At 41.9% G+C, this 20,025-nt stretch overlaps 1 protein-coding gene across 1 annotated transcript in view; it reads right to left on the reverse strand.

Moving 5' to 3' along the window:
• NAV3 (neuron navigator 3) overlaps nucleotides 1-19,379 on the reverse strand; it is a 509,384-nt gene extending 490,005 nt beyond the window's left edge. Inside the window, exon 1 of the mRNA XM_063154995.1 lies at nucleotides 19,168-19,379. The gene's annotated coding sequence lies outside the window, so the exon portion shown is untranslated. The remainder of the gene's footprint in view (nucleotides 1-19,167) is intronic.
• Nucleotides 19,380-20,025: the final 646 nt, after the last annotated feature.

Raw genomic sequence — 20,025 nt, forward strand, 5'->3', positions numbered from 1 at the left:
ACAAGGTGCTTTCCTTCTTTTCCACCTCTCTGCAGCCAGTGTGGGATCTTTGATCAGACTTCAAAAGCCTTAACATGCTCAGTTACAAGCTGAATCAGCATGTGGAGGATAAGGAGTGAAGGAATGAATGGGATATGACCAACTGAAAACCTGCTCGGTTCTGTCTGATTCTGAAAAGATTTCCTAGTTACAGGAGAGTTCAACTCATTCACATTCAAGCCCTGAAAGAGTCTATTTTTTCACAGCTTCTCAGCTGAAGTGGGAGAGCAGCCCAGAGGAGTGTTAACACTTCCTTTGTTCCCAAGATCTTAACTTAGCTAAATTCTATCATGCCAACAAGTTGGGAATTCACTTTTTTTTCTTTAATTTTTTAATCTATCATGACTCTCATTGCCAGTAATGGCAATGTCCAAAATCCAAAAATGGTTACATAAACATTGAAGAAATTAAACACTGAATTTTCAAGTGCATTGTCCTTGTCCCGTTCTTATCAGAAAACAAAGACTTGGACATGTATTTAATTCAATGCTCTAAATACTAAATACTGAAATACCGCATGATAACATAGTTTTAATTTTTAAAAGGCTATTCTGGTACAATTAATCATGTGGTTGAAAAAAGGTGAAATTAGCATTTCAGAACGTGGAAAATGAGAACCTAACTTTTGAATTGCTTAGGCACCAGAACTACTCTAGAAGTCTTCAAAACTTAGCTAGTTTACTGTCTGTTGATTTTAGCAGACTGTATTTTGGTCACGCAGGAGAAAGAGGTTTCCTGTAAGGGAAAATACATACTTTTATGTTGTTGTTGTTGGCCTCAAATTACTATATTGTGCAGTGACTCCTGCTAATAATAGAGGCAGCATTTGACAAGTCCAACATGATCTAGCAAACATCCCATTGCTAATCCACCAAGGCTGTAAACATGAGAACTATTGTCTCAAAGGGAAAAAAATACTGAATACCTGAAATATATTGCAGGAGTAAAATGCATCCAGTTACTCAAGGTGGGTTATTCAAAAAAATTCCCTCAAAAACATTTAAAGGGAATGATGATTATTTGTGAGGTTTTGAGCCAGGGTTAGCTAATGGCACACAGGAAAGCATGCTGAATGAAGAAATCAACTGGAGGGAGCACTGATTCAGCTGAATAGTAAACTGATATGCTGACCATCTGCCCTCAAGGCATTGTGGTTAAAATTCTGACCTTGATGCTTGAGTTAGGAACCGTAAGTGGGTGATATATGTATACACACAGAGAAAAGATTTCTTGACTCTGGTATATCTAAACAGTGAGTCGGTACTTTGGAGCTGCTGGTCTGGGGGTTTGAAAGAGTAGGTGGCAATTATAATGATTTATTGTTATGAAGCAGACTTATTCCTCTGGATTATGGTTTTCATTAGGATTTACAAAGACTGCTGTTGCTATTCCAGCTTCTCATTGCATATAAACTTGCTCTTGAACAAGAATTTTCCTGCCTCCTTTAGAAATGTCAACAGGAAAATATTTTACCCACTCAGCTGAGAAAATAATAAAATAGTGTGTAATAAAATTATAATACGAATTTCTCATTATTTTAAAAAGAAACATGTTATTATTCTTGCTTTGCAATAACTCTCAGAGCATTTTAGGACAAGGTGTTAAAAGATTATTGGAGTCACCTTAAAAGGGTTTTGGTCTTTTTGAAAATTAGGGTAAAAGTCAGATTCCATAGAAATTATTTTAAGTACTACCAAATAGTGAGGTAGTAAATAAAACAAGAGACTTTGACTTCATGGTAAAGAACTGTGCCTGTATGAAGCATTAGGCCCACAAAAGTCCTCCTGAATGCTAGGGATGCAACTGAAATTATGTTTTCTTTCACATTTTCCTGTGTGATGACTACTCAATATCTTCAGAATAAGATAGCACAGACCAAGCACAGAGAATAAAGGGCATTGTTTGTGTGTTATTCCTGGCCCTTTAACAAAAAATTGGAGAGTCTAAAGTTTATAGTGAAGAATGGTCTGCACTAAAAATTTATGTCACATTACTGATAGAGCAGATCAATTTTCAGTCTCTTCCTACTATGGAGACACCACACTATTAAAACCCCAGAAATATTTTCTATTACTGACGATGATTAAAACTCAAAAAACAAATAACTGTGGCATTCAATTCCCAGATATGCTAAATTGTTTTTTGCATGTGTTTTTCTGCCCATGCATATACACATGCCATGCACTTATTTTCCAAATATTCAGAATAGGAATGCAAAACTGTGCCATCTGGACATTCCGTTCCTGTGTACCCAGGAGTTTTAGGACAAGCTGGCAAAATCCATCAGAAAACCCAACGACTGTGTTCCTTCTCTCTCCCAAACAATAGATAATACAAGAATAAAATAAAAGTGAATCTTGTTAGAGCAATTGCTGAGCACTGCACACCAGGCATGGAGTGCCTGGACTGAAGAGGATGTGCCACGTTGTTATGGTAACAAGATAACAACTTTGGTGCACACAGTCGGCACTGTCACCTCTGAGACTGAAATCCAGATTGGCTGGGGGATCTGCCCCCTGCCTTGCTCCATCACATCACTGCAAATGAGACCTAGTGCTGCTGTCCCAGAGGGAAGTCCAGGCCTTACATGACCCAGGCAGGGAACTGACACCCTCTCCTGAGTCTCTCATGGCCCCCCCACAATCCTCAGAGTTTACAGAAGAACATCTGCAGCTGCCAGGACATTACTGGGTATCACAGAAAGGACACAGGTATGACATCTCCAAGTCTATCTATCTCTAAAGATACCCATGAAACCTACTGGCATTTTGGCTGATCTGGATAGCTAGATTGAATCCTTCATTTTAAACAAAGATGTATAGCACTCCCCTGCTTGTGTAAAAGATGCGGAAGCAATTTCCTTTCTGCTAAAAACAGACACCATTCATTCTGTCAGTTCTTTTGTCTCATTCCCTTATACAATGAGTAGTTGGTCTAGTATATCCTCTGCCAGCAGAAGACCATTTCCCTCTCTTCCTGTGTCCCAGCTTAACCTCTCTCCCTCTATTTACCCCATTGCCTTCTCCACCTATTCGTGAGATCATTGTTACTTTGGTATCTCTGTGAAAGGTTGGATGGTGGGTTCCCTGGGACACGGCACTGCTGTGAGAACCTGATGCAACCTCTGTGCTCCAGGTATTATCACAGGTAACAGCTTCCAGCATTTAGCTCAGCATGCATTAAGTAAAGAGTATTTTCCTCATAGTGCCTCACTGCTCTGTCCCTGACTTTTGCCACTGCTACACAGGGAGCTACAACAAGAGGAAAAAATGAACCTCATTTGACCTCGGCCAAGAGTGCTTGCACATCTTTCCAGGCAGGTTTCTAGGAAGATTGCCTTCAAAAAAAGTTATATTGCCCACAATCAGTGCAACTGCCTGGAACTGGAAAATCAGATTGCTGTTATATTCATGGAAGTGAGGTGCAGCACACAGGGATGTCCCAAGGAGCAGACAGGGAGAGAAGAGAGGGTCAGAGTGAAGCTGCACAGGCAGCAGCAGGGAGCAGCGCTGGCACAGGCTGTACAGCAAACCTGAGCTCACACCGTGGCTCCGTGTGACACAGCCCTGAGCTGTCACCCACCCAGTGACCCTGCAGGATGGTACCTGTTCTCCTCTGAAGGACTCAGGCACCCAGTCCTGCAGCTGTTCAGAGACAGCATGATCTTCCAGGGATGTGAATGGCCAACAAGTACCAATTTGGCACCGCAGCGCTGGAGCTAACAGATCACTACCTGAGGATCAGAGGCTAAAGGTGCAGCACATATCCCTACAACATGAGATATCCTTCGTAGAGAAAAGATTGTGAGTGATGGTCAGATTGGAGATGGATGAAAATGAAAAGAATTTTGCAAACTTCTGCTTTGAGGTCTATTTTTAAATATGATGTATTGGCCTTGACCTGATTGTGCGCCTAGAGAAATTCCTTAAAGAAAATGGGTAAGAGAAGAGATCATTATAAAGATGAACACCATGTGAGTTTTTTCTCTTATCTTGGGAAACCTCATAAAACCACAGTTGATATAACTAAAGACATTTTAGATTCCATGAACCGCTGTGTTACAGGAGAAGCACTCTCTGCACAAAAGGACAGCAATATAAATACCTGCTTCCCACAGCATTAATTCCCTCATAGATTGGCTATAGCTATAGTAAAAATGTGCTGAATTTTAAAGAAAAAATCCTGCTTTGCTCTGTAAGCCTGCTTCTTTGAGTGTGAAAATACATAACATTTAAGAAGCTGAAAGTGACTTCAATGTCCACGTCCCTCTGACCTGGCACAGGGAGTGAGGCAGTTGCATCCACTATCTTATGCTGAATTCCTTCTACAGCAACAAATCTACAGAGAGCCAAGATTGATTTATATGGACATTTACCAATTACATGGACATACCTAACCTGATCCTTTTTTTGACTATGTGTAAATATAAAGTAGAAGCATAGTACAAAATGTTACAGAACCAAGCTCTGGTTGTGGCACAGTAAGCTAAAAATTCTCTATATTAAAAGTTCAGCTGACCTGCTTAGGACAGCAACAGTTTCTGCCAATGGAATGCTCCAGCCTCTGGGTTCAGCTGTTCTTCCCCCTTAAATCTTTCTTTGCTAACACAGAAACCACACTGGTCTTAGCAGACCTAAAGTGATGACACTTCAACTACCCAGTAGTTAACATGCACTTTTGTGAGAGCACAGAAACCTGATCCTGATATTTGAAATGAGGCATCGTGCAAGTCTCATCTTAAAAGAAAAAAACCAAAATGGATAAAAATCAGAGATTTTTTTTTAAGAAAGATAGGAAATCTGGCTATTTTAAGGTTGTTTGGATGAAAATTATTTTAATTTATAGCAGAAAGTTTAACTTTTTTTTTTTTTAATCAGCCTGCTTTCCAGAACAGCACATGCTTATTACATTCCCCTGACTTTTTTTACTGCCGTGGTTTTTTTATCCTACTCCTTCACCCTTTTCCTCTCTTCTCTTCTTTCCTGTTTTGAGAATTAAACTAATTTGGATCTCTCCAAGGGAAGATGTATAGAGAAAATTCTGGTCTTCACAACATGCCATGAGCAGGCCCAGGCTCACTCTCACCTCTGCTGGTCGCTCAAGCTGTGCTTGAAGTACTCTCAGCTTTGGCTCCCAGCGTCACACTGCGCTGTAATCACAGCAGCATCTTTGTTAAACCTGAGCATCCTGGCTGAAAATGCAAAGGCAGTCTCCAAACAGACCCTGGTCCATTAAGAACAGCAGGATCAGGACCTCAGAGTGTATTCTCAGTCGAACAGGAAGCCACCAGAGTGTGCAGAGCATTAGTGTGACATGCTCCTGGTACTCCTCCCCCCCAGAAGACACACCATTTGTACAAAACTTTTAGCAGTGCCTTTCACCTTCTCTGCAGCTTATGTCTCTGGCATGATGCCCTAAATCTTAAGTTATATGAAACTGGAAGGGATTAGAGGCTTCTGTTTCATCAATTATATTACTTTTAATTGCCTTGAAGGATTCATTTGTCTTCACTCCAGTAACCTTTGGCAGCAATCAGCAGTTCAAACACTACTCCCACACAGAGCAGCTCTTTCAGTCATACTGCGTTTACTGAAAGGTCCTTAAGAAACAAAAACAACCTCATTCAGATAGCTTTGCAGATGTATTTATTTAAATTCCACTTCTGATAAAATTAAAAGATTAAGCACACTTCTGAGAAGCAAGAAATTGTTTCATCGTCACCAGGAATGGGCTTTAAATTCTTGTCTATGTTTTACAAACAGCATAATCAAAGTTCAATAGAGAATATGCAAAGATTGCAAATCTATAGCAGACAGAGAAATTTACATAAATAACAGATATGAATATCTGATGTTTACAGAAATAAAACTGCATACTATGCAAACAGACTAAAGACTACAACTAAAAAACATTTCATTATGATGATTTTTCAAACCAAAGCTCATTGTAGGTGCATATGTAGGAGACAGTCATGTAATGCAAGGAGGAACATCTATAGTAAAACAGTATCTACATATTGTTATGCTGTATTGCTAAAAGAAATTTGGATTAAGGATTGGATCAAAATGGGGATTGTTTCTCCTTCAAGACCCTTGAATTTCATAGCTACAGCAGAGACCTGTACAATTCAATGGGAACCTGGTACCCAAAGACCTTTAACAACCTTAAAAAACCTGTTCTTTAATATCATGTTGAAAGTGGGAATTTGATTTTTTTTTTTTTAAGAGGGTCATGTAAAATACCATATCAAGTACATTGCACTGATCACACTGATTCTGATCTGGAAATACAACCAGGTCACATACAAAGATGACAATTTACTTATTACTGTGAGTTAAAATGTGAAATATAAGGAGACTGTCAGCAGAGCAGCGCTTAGCCCAATTCATCCATGCTAGAACCAGCCTTTCTCAATGCATGACTGAAGGTTTATAAGCCAAACTGGATTCTTGCAAGCAGTTTCCATTGGGAAGCAGGAGGACCCTACTGGTGTGGCAGAAGCAGAATTTTGTCTAATACTCATTGTTTGTTTTTTAAGGGATAAAACACTGGTTTCACTAGTATCTGGAAGACATAGACATCTTATCATGATAAGAATACTGTCAGTACTCACACAAAAGCATAAATAAGAAAGGGAATGTGAACAAGCCAGCCTACAAACTTCAGAAAATAAAAAAAAATTTTAAAAAAAGAAAAAAAAAAAAAGCCTGAACACCAAAATTCCCTAAAAAGCAAGGAGAACCAATACCTCACATCTCCAAACATATTGTGCTCGACAAGGTCACCTCCTAATTCAGAGAATTCATTTAATCCTCTGGATGAATGCAGCATGTGTTGCTCTCCCAATGAAACCACACAGGCTCCAAATAAGAGGCCATCAACTACTGCTATAAATGCAGTCAAATGCTGGGAGCCTGAATAGCATAATTTGATTTTCCCCTTTCCAATACAAAAACAAAACAAAGAGAAGTGGTTTACTGTTGAAGGTGTGCATTGTTTAAAAGGCCAAAAGGTGCCTTTCCTTCTAAATTTTAAAAACATTAATCAAGAATGAAATAAACAACATGTGCAGGTCAAAGGTTAATATCCCAGGGTCTTTACTGTGCTTTTGCCACCCACTTCTTTCCATTAACACCATCACCTCCTCCCTGTCTTTCAACACCCCTCCAACTATTCTTGCCTCGTGTCTCATTCACACAACTGAAAAGTAGTAATTATTTTGCAGTTAATCTTCAGGAAACTGCTGCATAGAAAACAGGCTCTGCCTTCTGTTCCAAAGTCTGAAGGGAATGACCACTAGAGAGAAGCTACTGTTTCATTTGTCCTCTAAAGAGTTTGCCTGGGTTTGTTTGTTTGTTTGTTTAAAGATTAGAAGACCAGTTTCACTATTACCTTGAAGACACTGACATCACAACACAACAAAAATATCATAAGCAAGAGGATAACCGAGGTCTATGGAGGAGATTTTGATTTTAGAGATAATGGCATTAATCCAAGATAGATTTAAATGATTTAAATAATGTGACTGTAGAAATTCACAAGCACTTTCCAGGATAGAGTATGGCTCTAATTATATCTGAACAATTAACCTTTACAATTGTGCTGTTTAGAATGCTTCTCTGAGTGGGTATATTCTTAATAATTGGGCCATTAATTAAAATTACTATCTCAAGGGCTGCCAGAAATCTTCAGTAAAAAAAAAATATATTGGGCTAGGATGGAACCAGGACAAAACAATCCCTCTCTGAATGTGTGCTCTATCATATTCACTGGGGAAAAAAAACAAAGGAAAGCAAAGAGAGCAAAGCAGACATTGTCCCTATATGTTCTCTACTTTTCTAGAAAATATAAAGCAGTATTTGAAAAATTTCAAAAGCATTTCCATATCAATAAGGAAAGGTACCAAAAGGGTAAAAAGATAACTTAGATATTTTTTCTACTGTTCTTTCCCACAAGGTAGAATGAACCTATTGGTATAATACATCTTTTTCATTTCTAACACAGATGTTTTTTTAATTCTCCCTAAACTGTCTTCATGATACTGAGCAAATCTCTAACATCATTACTCGTATTTACAGAACCAAGATTTTTCCCAAGTTGTCCTTCCAGCAGTGAAAACAAAGGCTACTGTGTTTACTCAGAAAATATTTCTCAAACTCCATTAAGCGATTATGTTAGAAATTAGGAAAAAAAACCCACCAGTGAGATTTAAACACCTGTACATCTCAGTCAGGAGAATCTCTGCCCTCTGGCACATCAAGGCTGGTTGGACAGACTGAGCTTGCAGGTTCCTCATTAGGTTTAATTCCACTCTACTGAACACATGCTTTGCTGAATTAAAGAAATAGATAAATTTATAACTACTCTTCAAGAGTAGCAACTTGTGCTGAACATCTTTGATTTTAGAAGGCAGATAAAAAAAGATCTGACCTCTGATTATATCCAGACTAGCGTCCTGGTGAATACTCTCATATGACAACTTATATGCAAAACCACAGATAAGTCTGTGATATATAAGTCTGAAACAAGTCTCCTTAAAACTTCTGACCTAATTGTATTGTATTGAGTCTGTTAACCTTGTTGCTAAATACTCTTCTGTTGTGGAGTTACTCATGTTGCCCTGGATGGGAAAGCCCTCCACATGTGCAGCAGGATGTACATTTTATGATTACTTTGGCCAACTCCAGAAATCTGTCAGGGGAGGTCATTTTTATGCCATGTGGAAAGTTGCACATTCTGGTGCTTTGCAGACAGATTTCTTCTGCCTTAAACTCCAGTGCCTCCATATCTGCTATTTGCTCTCCTGCATGCTTCAGGCAAAAGGTTGTAGGGCACTGTCAGGATTTTCACATCAGACACACAGAAAATCTATTTCAGGATCTCAAAGTGGAAAGTGGTAGCACAGGTCACTTAACACTGTTGGTCATTTCATCTCGCAGGAGACATGGATGAGAGGGCTGGGTAGAAGGAGGATCATGCCTCAAGCACCTCAGAAATGGTTCTGCCCTCTCTGCCCCCGAAATAGCATGGGTACACACAGGAGCTAATACACACATGTACAGCTAGGAATGGGCGTTCATATTTTTTCAAACACACTGTTATTCAGCAATTTGGGGAAGTGGGCTTAAAAAAGAAACAGAAACAAACATTGTGGGTCCTCTTTAACTTTCCGTTACTCACTGCTTCTGAAAATGCATTTTTCAGTTTTTACATTTTTCTTCTCAAAATGTGCTACACATTTTCAGAAAATTAATGTGAGGATTTATAGTGCTAACTTTATCAGCAGTGCACATACATTTTAATAACTGAGTTAACCTTAGGCTAACATTAGCCTATGCAGTATTTGGTGGCACACGCTGGAAATCCTGTGTGCCTGTGCAACAAGGAAGCAGCAGGAAGGAACCTAACACCAAGCTCCATTTAATGTTCTGTCATGTGTAACTCTCCTGCTGGGAGAAACTGCCAGGTTGTCCACATCCCACAAAAGAAAGAAAGTGAGCTAAGAGATGATGCTGAGGCCATTATTACTTTAGTCTAGGATCACTCTATCTGTAAGGGACAGTGTGTTGGACCTCCTGAGGCCACTTCTGTCTCCCTCCTGAGAGAAACCTTGCTCACCCCTCTCATTCTTCAAGGAAGGACATACCAGTTCTGTGGCTCTGATTGAGTGAAAATCACAAAATATGCATGTTGGAACATCAGAAGCATCTGCTTCTGGCAAATGTAGTGCTCGCAGTTCAAATACCCAAGAATCTCTGCCGCCTAATGGCCGGAATAAATCAGGATTTGACTTGCACGCATTGACTGATCATCATAAAATGAAAAATATTGGAGCTCAGAGCCTAAAAATCTTTGCATGAAAAACTAATGTGATATTAGTAGAGAGAACAGCAGTTTGAAAATGGAAGGAGCATGTGATGGGACTGGCAACAACCTGCAGGTGAATCTCAGCTATATTCAGGTCACGAACAACTCCCTTGTTACTTCCGAGCCTGAAATTTATTTAATAGAAAGAAATAAAATGTGAGAGAGAAGGGAATAAATTATCCTATTTTAACATCATTGAATTATGTGCCATGAAGTTACTGCACTGAAGTTTTCATCAGCATGAGCAGAGGATGAGTAAGCCAGGGCGGAGCAGATTGCCAACAACAGCCTTTAGCTACATCATTCTATATGCTTTAAAAAGTGCTTGTAAATTTGTACACTTGGGAATTTCAAGGACCCACACCTGATGTTAATCTGGTCTTTAATCATGTTATTGATGCTAGCAAATTCTTGCAGTGATCCTTAATAACTAGGGAAACTGATTTTACTTTACACAGATTGAAAGCTGTTAACTACTTTGCTGTTCAACATTTAAGCCATCAGTTATTCAGTGTGTGTAACCAGTATGGTTGCCTACCTTTCTATGGCACATTACAAATAATAAATTAAAAAATTAAGAAATAAACAAAGGAAATACCCCAAATGACCACAGAATATGATAGTGCTTTCAAGATAGTCAGCCAGTTGTCCCCAAATTGGTTATTTTGCATCCAAACGATAACTTAAGGAGCTTTGGTTTTTGCCCATAACTCAAACTATTTGCAATATGCTATGCATGAAAGGGATACAGTATTTGGTGTAGAATCTCAAAGTTCTCTTACAACTGAGATATTTGTCAATTCCCCCCAAATGAAAATATAAATCAAAGGTATTTGAGTTTCATTTCCTATCAAGGCATACAAAATGAATAGCAAGGACATGGGCTAGAATGTAGCAAGAATTGATTCTTCTATGGATGAGATCACAGAAAATTATCTTACAGTCAACTTATTGTAAATAAGGAAATTTATGTTTTGTTTCTAATGTAGTAGACCTTTAAAAAACAAATTACAGAGCTTTAGTCAAAACTGACTCAGTGTAAAAGTCAGTGTTTCATGACTCCATGAAAATGAGCAGCTACAGATAACAAAATAATCACAAGGACACAAGCATCATTTAAAAGGCACTACAGAAAATGTGGATTTAAATGTTAGTAGTACACTGTCATCCAAACTAATAGTGTGTCAACACTAGGCTCAAATGCTCACTTGCATCTTTTTTAATGCCACTATCACATGCAAGACTCCCATAACACTTTTCCATTTACCAGCCAAACCTAGCTGAGTGATGCAGACTGTCATTTTGTCTTTATCTGTTTATTAATAACACAGGGTGAGAAACTGCTTACATGTATGAGCATGTACAGTCCTTGTACTACACTCAGAGTAACTTGTTATAGAAGTCCTTTCTTTTAACTCCTTTTAGATAGTTATTAAAAACTAACTAAAATTTATTTCGGTTCAGAATGTGCCGAGCACTTTCTGGCAATGGGAAGTCTACCACCCTTGTGAGCAACCTGTTCCAGTGTGTGCCAGCCTTGTAAAAAATGTCATCTTTATGTCCAATCTAAACCTACCCTCCTTTAGTTTAAAGCCATTACCCTTTGTCCTATCACACAAGCCCTGCTAAAGAATCTGTTTCCATCTTTCTTGTAGGTCACTTGAGGTACTAAAAAGCCACAATAAGGTGTCTGTGGAGCCTTCTCCAGGCTGACAGCCCCAGCTCAGTCTGTTTTCATACATGAGGTGCTCCATCCCTCTGATCACCTCATGTCCCTCCTGTAGACCCCTCCTACAGGTCTATGTCCTTCTTATGCTGGGGACTCCAGAGGTGGATGCAGCAATCCATGCGGTACCATGAGGGACTATGGCAGAGTAGAGGGGCAGAAGCCCCTCCCTCATCCTGCTGGCCACGCTGTGTTTGTTGCAGCCCAGAACACAACTGGCTTTCCAGTTACATCCAGCTTTTCATCTGCCAGTATCCCAGACTCCTTCTCAGCAGGGCTGCTCTCAATCCCTCCATCTCTCAGCTTTTACTGGGGGTTGCCCAACTCAGGTGCAGCACCTTGGCCCTGTTGAACCTCATGAGGGGCCCATGGGCTGATTTCTCCAGCTCCAATCCCTCAGCTGTGTCAGCTGCCCCACTCAGCTTGGTGTTCTCTGCAAAGCTGCTGAGGGTGCACTCAGTCCCACAGCCTTTGTCACTGATGGACACACTAACCTGTGCTGGTCCCAGTGCAGAGCCCTGAGGGACAGCCCCTGTCACTGACCTCCATTGGGATACTGAGCTGCTGACCACCACCCTCAGCATGTGACATCCAACCAATTCCTCATCCACCTAATAGACAATTCATCAGTCTGTCTCTCTTCAATTTAGGGAGTAGGATGTTTTGGGTGACTGCACCAAAGCCTTTACAGAAGTCCATATAAACACTGTCCGTAGCCCTTCTCCTGTCCACAGATGCAGTCACTCCATCACTCCATCACAGAAGGCTCCTCAGGCAGGACTTGCCCTTGGTGAAGCCATGCTGGCTGTCTCCAATCACTGCCTTCTCCTCCATGTGCCTTAGCACAGATTGTAGGAGTGTTAGTGTTGGATACAGGGAGGGAGAAAAAAGCTGAACGGACGTTGCTTTTATTTAGAAGTAATTCATGATCTGGGCACTGTATTCTACTAACAATAAAAATCTCAGCAGGATGGTTTTAAACTGGTATTGGACCACTTGGAACTGTTTATTTTTACCCAGCTCTCCAGACTGAAACCTACTTATCAATGCAGAGCTTCTTGGCCTCTTTGTTGAAATTATCTCCAATGCTCTGCCAAAATAATGACAATGTTGTGACAGTCTCTGAAGGTTTGCTTTGATTACCTCTGCATCATGATGACACAGAACCACTGGACTGCTTTGATACTCAAGAGAAAGGACAACAGGTTACATAAACAGTGTTTTCTAGCCACAGAAGATAAACAAATTCCTCCCAGAGCCTCTAAAGTAACAGCCTAGTTCATTTATTACTGCTTCAGACTAAATAACTGCTAGGTTTTTTCCCTAAAACTGGTGTGTGCATCAGTGCAGACATGACATATTTCACTTGATTTCACTTTTACTGAGTCAATTCCTACATGCAGTTACCCCTTTCTTACATTCTTCAAAATTATACTTCTCAGTTTTCTCACATATATCTTAGAGAAGTAATGCCCCAAAATGTGTGATAGCAGCTAAAGCTTACAATGAAATAATTGTGATTTTACTGGAGTTCCATACTGCCTAATAGTGCAACTCAGTGCCTTATGCATGCTGAAACGCCTTCAAATAACTGCATCAATTCTCCAGTGTATATTCCAAGACATATTGACTCTTGCTTTAACTATTTTGGTGTCTTGGATGACTAATCAGCTTTGTTGTGAGTCAAGACTTTCTGTAAGGATATGTGGATTTGCTGCCTCCAGAAGAGCAATACTGCATGAATTCACAATGGTTTTAAATAGATTGTAACAACCCTTATCATCCTAGGTTCTTCTGCAAATTCATCAGCTGTTCCATCAACAGTTTTTAACTGCCAGTTCCTCAACATTCTTTTAACTTTTGCGAATTTAATGTACTTCCCCCTGCTTTATTGATTTTTAAAGCTTAATAACAACACATTAGGACATAGTCCATGGATGAAAGTATTATAGTCCAGCTGGAGTTTTACCATAAAACCCATTCATCTGCAGTAAACAGAATTGTTCACAGTGAACAAATAAACAATTTTTGTTTTGACATGCTCTTCCAAGCTGCCATGTTACCTACAATTGGCTTTCTTTTTAACACAAAGAAAGACATGGACATCTGTTTAAAAACAAAGTGGAAATGAACAAATTGGCCAGAAAAAGTTAGATGTTACACACATTTGAGGAAAAGTAACATTTCCCTGTAAGAGTTAATTGATATCACAGTGAAAAAAGACAAATATAAACAAAACAGAACCCTTAATACAATAATGACTCCTGAAAAAGGTAATTGCACCATAATTTCATATTTGTAACTGTAAACTTAATTAATGCTTCATTAACAGATTGTAGCATCTTCCTTATGGAAGATATTTCTTCCCAAACCTAAAACAATGATTCTGCTAGTCTTCAGCCAAATATTTTGTTTCAAGTAGCATCTATCCTCTTCTTAATGAAAATGTCAGTAACGCAGAGAGAAGCAGCACATTTTCCACAAAGAAGATATGTAGAAGATATATATTTATATGTAATAAATCTAATATGAAAAATGTCTCCTTCTTTATGACATGTACACATATTTGATATATTTTCCCTCTAAATCAAATTAATTAGTACACTGCAGGACATCCCGCTTAAAAGGACTCCAGGATCACATTTTATTTCTCTATGAGCATGGTTCCAAATAAAAAAAAAATTCATATTTTCTATTTGACACTGACAGAAGATTGATTAAAATCTGGGGAAACAACAATTGCTACTTTTTCTCTCAGCTCACAGTCAAGAATTCTCTTACAATTTTTAGCAGTGCTTAGGCTTTTTTTAACTTTGTGTAAATATTTTTCTGGTTCGGTATAAATATAACTTGCTTTATTAACACTATTACTTCACCAACTTTCAGTTACTTCTCAATTATTTGCAGTGCTTCCATCTAAAAGGTATCATCAGAGGGCTACCCTCCAAGAATCAACTGGGATCACCTCTGTTTCAAATTAGAGCTTAGCACCTACTGCTGCAGTACAAGTAAACCAAACAGTCATGGCTGCATTGTGGTGTAACAGAATGCAATTATTATTGTTTAAATTAAGTTCAGAGATGGGAAGTCACCAGAGATCAAAAGTCATCACTAGACATAATGTGTGACTGTGACCTTATTTTTCTTGCTCACATTTCCTTTCTGTCTGCTGGAATTAGTCTAGAAGGACACTGCTGTCTCATTTGAAATACGTCTCCTGACGTACGTGTCTGGATGTGGAACACATTTGCTCTGTGGAGCCATGAGCCTGACTTTAGTTCTGCAGACTGCACTTAAACACTGTGAACCAGTCATTGCTGTAAGTGACATTCACCAGCCCCATTCCTGGGAGACCTGACCATCTCCATCCACAAAAATTAACAGCCAAAGCTCAGAGGATCTCAAGACCCACTGGCTCCATTTCAGACAAATCCCTGGGAAAAGCCTTTTTTGCATACAGTTTCCTGATGCACTTACACAGAAGGGAGCATTAGTGCTTGCACCATCCAACACTGTCCCCAGAGGACACCTGATTTGCATGCAGACAGCCACGTGAACCAGTGCTCCAAGAAGCTAGTGAGGACCAAGAAGCTCTGTCAGAAGAAGGACTGAGTTTTTAAATGCTTCTATCCTGCACAGGGTTTCTGTGATGCCTCAAGGTAGTCCAAATCCAGGGGACTAAAAGCAGGAACAAGGACTGGTGAGCCTTGGGAATGGCTCAGAGATGGGACTCAAAGCTGAATCCTGGTCTGTAATGTCCAGTTGAGAAGAGAGGACATCTCATGTTCCCATTATCCTATCTTTTTTGGGCTAACAGATGAACATTTATCTCTCAATTAAATAGATACAATTCTAAATATAGATACAGAAGTGGAAAAAAAACAACTACAAGGTGTTATTTGTATGCAGTCATTTTCAAGAGCAGAAAAGAAACACTAGAGCACAAGCAAAACATACAGCAAGTACCAACACAAATTACATATTTTACAAAATGTTTCTGCAAGGAAATTTTACCATGGTATTTCTTATAACAATTATCAGGCGGACAGTGAGAATGTGGGTCTCATTTGACACAGAAAAAATCCCAAGACTTTTCATGGCAAGCATAGTATCAGGTCCTTGCAACATGTATTATACTGACTGGCATAAGCAGAACGTAATAAAAAACTCAGTAGTGGTTTTGCCCCCATCTTGCTTATTTCTCTGACATGATACACGAAGTTTATCCTAAAGAGGCCCAGTTTTCAGAAGCCAGCATCCATCTGTGATAACAATTTTCCATGCATGCATTTATCTTTGCAGCAATAACTGATCTACATATAAACAAACCAGCTCCTTACATACAAATTCTAACAGCTCTCAGGCAGATTATTTCATCAGCACGTGCAGGCAATACCACAAGGAGGTTAGTACAGAAAAATGCATACGCATCAGTGCAAGTCAGATTCCCTGCTAAAAAACCCGGCTACACATCTCCCAGCCATACACCTCTGATCCATCTCAATGTGGAGCATAAATGTAAAATTTAGCACAAATTAGATAACACTTCTCCAAGAAAATGAGAAACTCTGTATTATTACATCCCTGTGTTACCAATCAAACATAATGAATTTTTGATCCTCTGCAGTATAAAGCACAGCACTGCCAGCCATCTAAAGCAAACATTCCCAGACTCTGAAACACAGCTGTAAATATTCTTGCCCAGGGTGCTGATCTTGGTGGCAATTTCTGGCATAGACTCATGCCTACTTTTTCTAAGTCCATACCAGTAAAAGCTGGATAAAACAATAGCTTTATGAAGGCTTCTGTTAGTTCCTATGAATTACTGCAGCTAGCTGTCCAGTGATGTAAAACTGACATTGTTTTTACAATTCTCTCAAACTGAAATTCAAACTAATTTCAGCTATTCTCTCATAGTATTTTTAGTTGAATCAATATCATTCAGCCATTTTGAAAGCTGTTATGACACACATAAACTAATACATACATGAACACATTCCCTATTACAGGAGAATAAAGGTTATGCTGCAACTCTTTTTTTATACACATGTAACATTTAAGTGTTCATTAGAGGACCCCAAGAGGGCCATGGGTTCCCTCAATATCCTGTAAGTGCTTTTCTCCCTGCAAGGTAACAGCCTCACATCTCCTGTACTTTAATCCATTCTGTGACTGATGGTGACCCCTCCTCACAATGCATGGCAATATTCACTGGTAAAAAGCCCTTCAACTGTTCTGAATTTGGCCCCCTGAAGTCATATTACCATAGGAGTTTTTGATTTTAACTGTGGTAGTCTAGGCTAGATAGTGTGTGAACTCAGGAAAGTAAGTATATTAAAAGGTTCCTCAATTCTCAGATCTGATATTTTTTCATATATTTAAAGCCCACAGTAGGGGAAAGAGGAAAGAATGATTTTTCTCCTTGCAGCACTTCAGAGTCAATACATTTACCAAGATACAATCTGAATTCCATTCTGAGTTGCAGAATGGTTAGCTAATTGGCAAGCATATACAATTTAAGAACTAGATTTCGTAGATTAAACTCATTACTTCAAGCTTTTCATGTTAGGCTCTGAGTCCCCGCATAACCTCTTCCCCTGCCGATTATCTGCCCTGCTCCCTTTTCCTACTTCATTCCCCTGCCTGGGTGCTGTAATCCAATGCTCCTCTGCAAAGGCTGCCTCACCTGCCCCCCGCGCTTCCTCCTGTCCAGGCTCCCTCTCCGGCAGCCGCGGCTCCTCATAGCCCAGCTTGACCCGCAGGTTACGGCAGTGCTCCCGAGCCACCAGCGGCCCCTGGGCACCGCTGCCCTGTCACCGGGCTGTCACATCCCCCGGAGCGGAGCCAGCTACCAGGCGGCGGCGGCGGAGCTGGCTGTTGATCTGTGATACCCTCCAGCTGACTGCCTTTTTAGCATGCACGATCTTCAGGCCACAGACTACGCCTTTCTTTTGTGTCTGGAAAGCCTGTAGCAGTTGCTGGGCACTAGGAACAAACCAACCTTTGTATCGGGGGCTACAAAAACTCTTCTTACCTAAGGGGACTGCAATTCCCGTCCACCTTCACTAAAGAGAAAGATTAAATGAGGTCCGGGGATATTTAAGGATGAGTAGACTAGACTACTCCGAAGCAAGGCTTGTTTTCTATGTTGACTGCTTTGCACAGAAAATAAAGCTCATCAAAGGCTTGAAGTTGCCTTTACTTTGAAAGAAATACGTCATCTTCAAATATGCAAACCAGGTTTACTGTTGATAACCCAAGAGTTATTGACCTTGTATTTCAGCTGTTCTCAGCGTGCACTTTGGCTTTTTCTGTAATAAGATCATCTTACCAGCAGATTATTATTGATCACTTATGACAGAAACAAAAAGCCTTGAGCAGACTAATCTATTCATTGTGCTCAGTGCAAAATGATGTAAAAATTGACAAACACTCCCCTCTTCCTACCCACCCCAACTCACCCCCCCTCAAAAAATATAATGTAGTCACAGTCAAAAACACCATTTCGGGATGAAACCCAGAGAAGTAGGGAAGATGGCAAGCAACAGTAAGTTTTACCGAGATCTGCTTGGTGAACAACTACCACCCGGCAAGAGCAATGGCACTACCAACCAATCATGGTCACAACCGGACTGAGTCCTCAGCACCTAACCCAAACCTGCGGGGGCCTTCCCCGTGCTGCCCAGCCAGGAAGGGGAGAAAATGTACGGCTGCACGAGAAGGCAGTGGAGCAGGGCTGGCTGGCTCAGGACCCACGGGGCCATCAGCATCCTTGCCAACCCAACGCCGACGCAGTGGCAAGATGTGCCCCCATCCCCAAGTTCTCCGGACGGGCACAGGCAGGTGGGCAAGGAGTAGGTCATGGAGGGAGAAGCTTCTAGACTAACCTGCTCACAGGTTTCCACGATGTGCTTTCTGCCTCTCGGGGACCCAGACCGTGACACCCGGCTTGGGGGATGCTTTGGGCTGCTCTGCCCCTCTCCTCTCCGGCGCGACGGGCGAGGGCGGTCCCCTGCCCGCCCCAGCGGGGGCTACAGAGGCTGCGGGCGCTCCGGGCGGGGGGCACGGCCCGGGGCAGGGGACGGGCGGGATGCGGCAGGTACCGGGAGCGGAGCGGGCAGCCGGCTGTGTCCTCGCTCGCCGCAGATTTTAAGGTTAAGTGCGTGCGATTTCTCACCCTCATAAAAGGGAGGAGGAAGGAAAGATGATCAAGGAAGCAAACCAGGCAGGGGAGCGATGAAGGGGAGGACGGGGGGGTTGAGAAGAAAAGGAGGGAGAAACAAAGGGAAGAATAAAACCCTCTCCGGGAGCAAGCGAACAAAGAGGGTAAAAAGAGCTCGGCGGTCTCCTCGGGGGGTAACCCCCCGCCGGGCTCCCCGGTACCGCGGCACCCCGCCCCGACGTGCGGCCCCGGCCCCTGGCGCTGCCCACGGCCGCGCACGGCGGAGCCCCGCGGGCAGGACCCCGGCCCGGCCGCCGTCGCCCTGGGAAGTTCGGCGGCGCGGAAACACCCCCGCGGGCTCGGGGCACCTTACCTGTCGGCCGGCACTCCTCGGGGAGCGGTGCGATGAAGCGGGGGGAAAAAATCGGGGAGGAAAAAAATGATAATAAAGCCACCCCAGTTTCCGAAATTGCACCGCTCGATCAGGTTACTATGGAAATCGTCGCGAGGAGGCAAAAAAAAAAGCCAGAAGCCATCCTCATCCTCTCCGCCTCCGCGAGGCACCGCGGCGCCGGAGCCGCTGCCTCCCCGGGCGCAGCGCTGCTCCCCTCCGCCCCGGCTGCTCTCCGCCGCCGCCGCGCACCGGCCCCGGCCCCAGCCCCGCGCCGCGCCGCCAGCGGTGCTGCCCCCCGCCGCACAGCTGGAATTTAAAGGGGCCGTGCTCTCCGGGCGCCGCTGCCCCCGCCGCCCGGGGCCGGCTGGGTGTGCCTTCGTAACCAAAAGTTTCCCGCGGGTGCGCCGAGATGCGGCAGCCGCAGGGACGCGGGGATGGAGGAGCGGCGCGTTTGCGGTGCGTAGCCCTGGGCGTTGTGAATTATTATAGGCAGGATCCAAACAGCAGGATCCAAAGGCCTCGACAGAGCTCGGTTGCAGTGAGCGCTTTGCACAGACACGGGTAAGAGGCAGCCCCGGCCTCTGAGAGCTTGTAATGTAAGCAGTGAGAGCAGACAGAAGGAGGGAAAGTGTATAAAATGCATGAGGAAGGGTTGAAAACTTCCTAACCACCCCAGCCCAGAAATCACAATTTTTACATTGCAACTAAAAGATTCAAAAAATACAACAAACTGTTCTGACACAGGTCATCCTGCTTTGTCCCTTATTCATAAACAGAAGCGCTTGTCAAGCCTGCCTGTTCTGAGAAGTGAGTTTGGCCTGCAGGACACCCTGGCCA

Source organism: Melospiza melodia, chromosome 4, assembly GCF_035770615.1.
Source record: "Melospiza melodia melodia isolate bMelMel2 chromosome 4, bMelMel2.pri, whole genome shotgun sequence".
Classification (NCBI taxonomy): Eukaryota; Metazoa; Chordata; class Aves; order Passeriformes; family Passerellidae; genus Melospiza; species Melospiza melodia.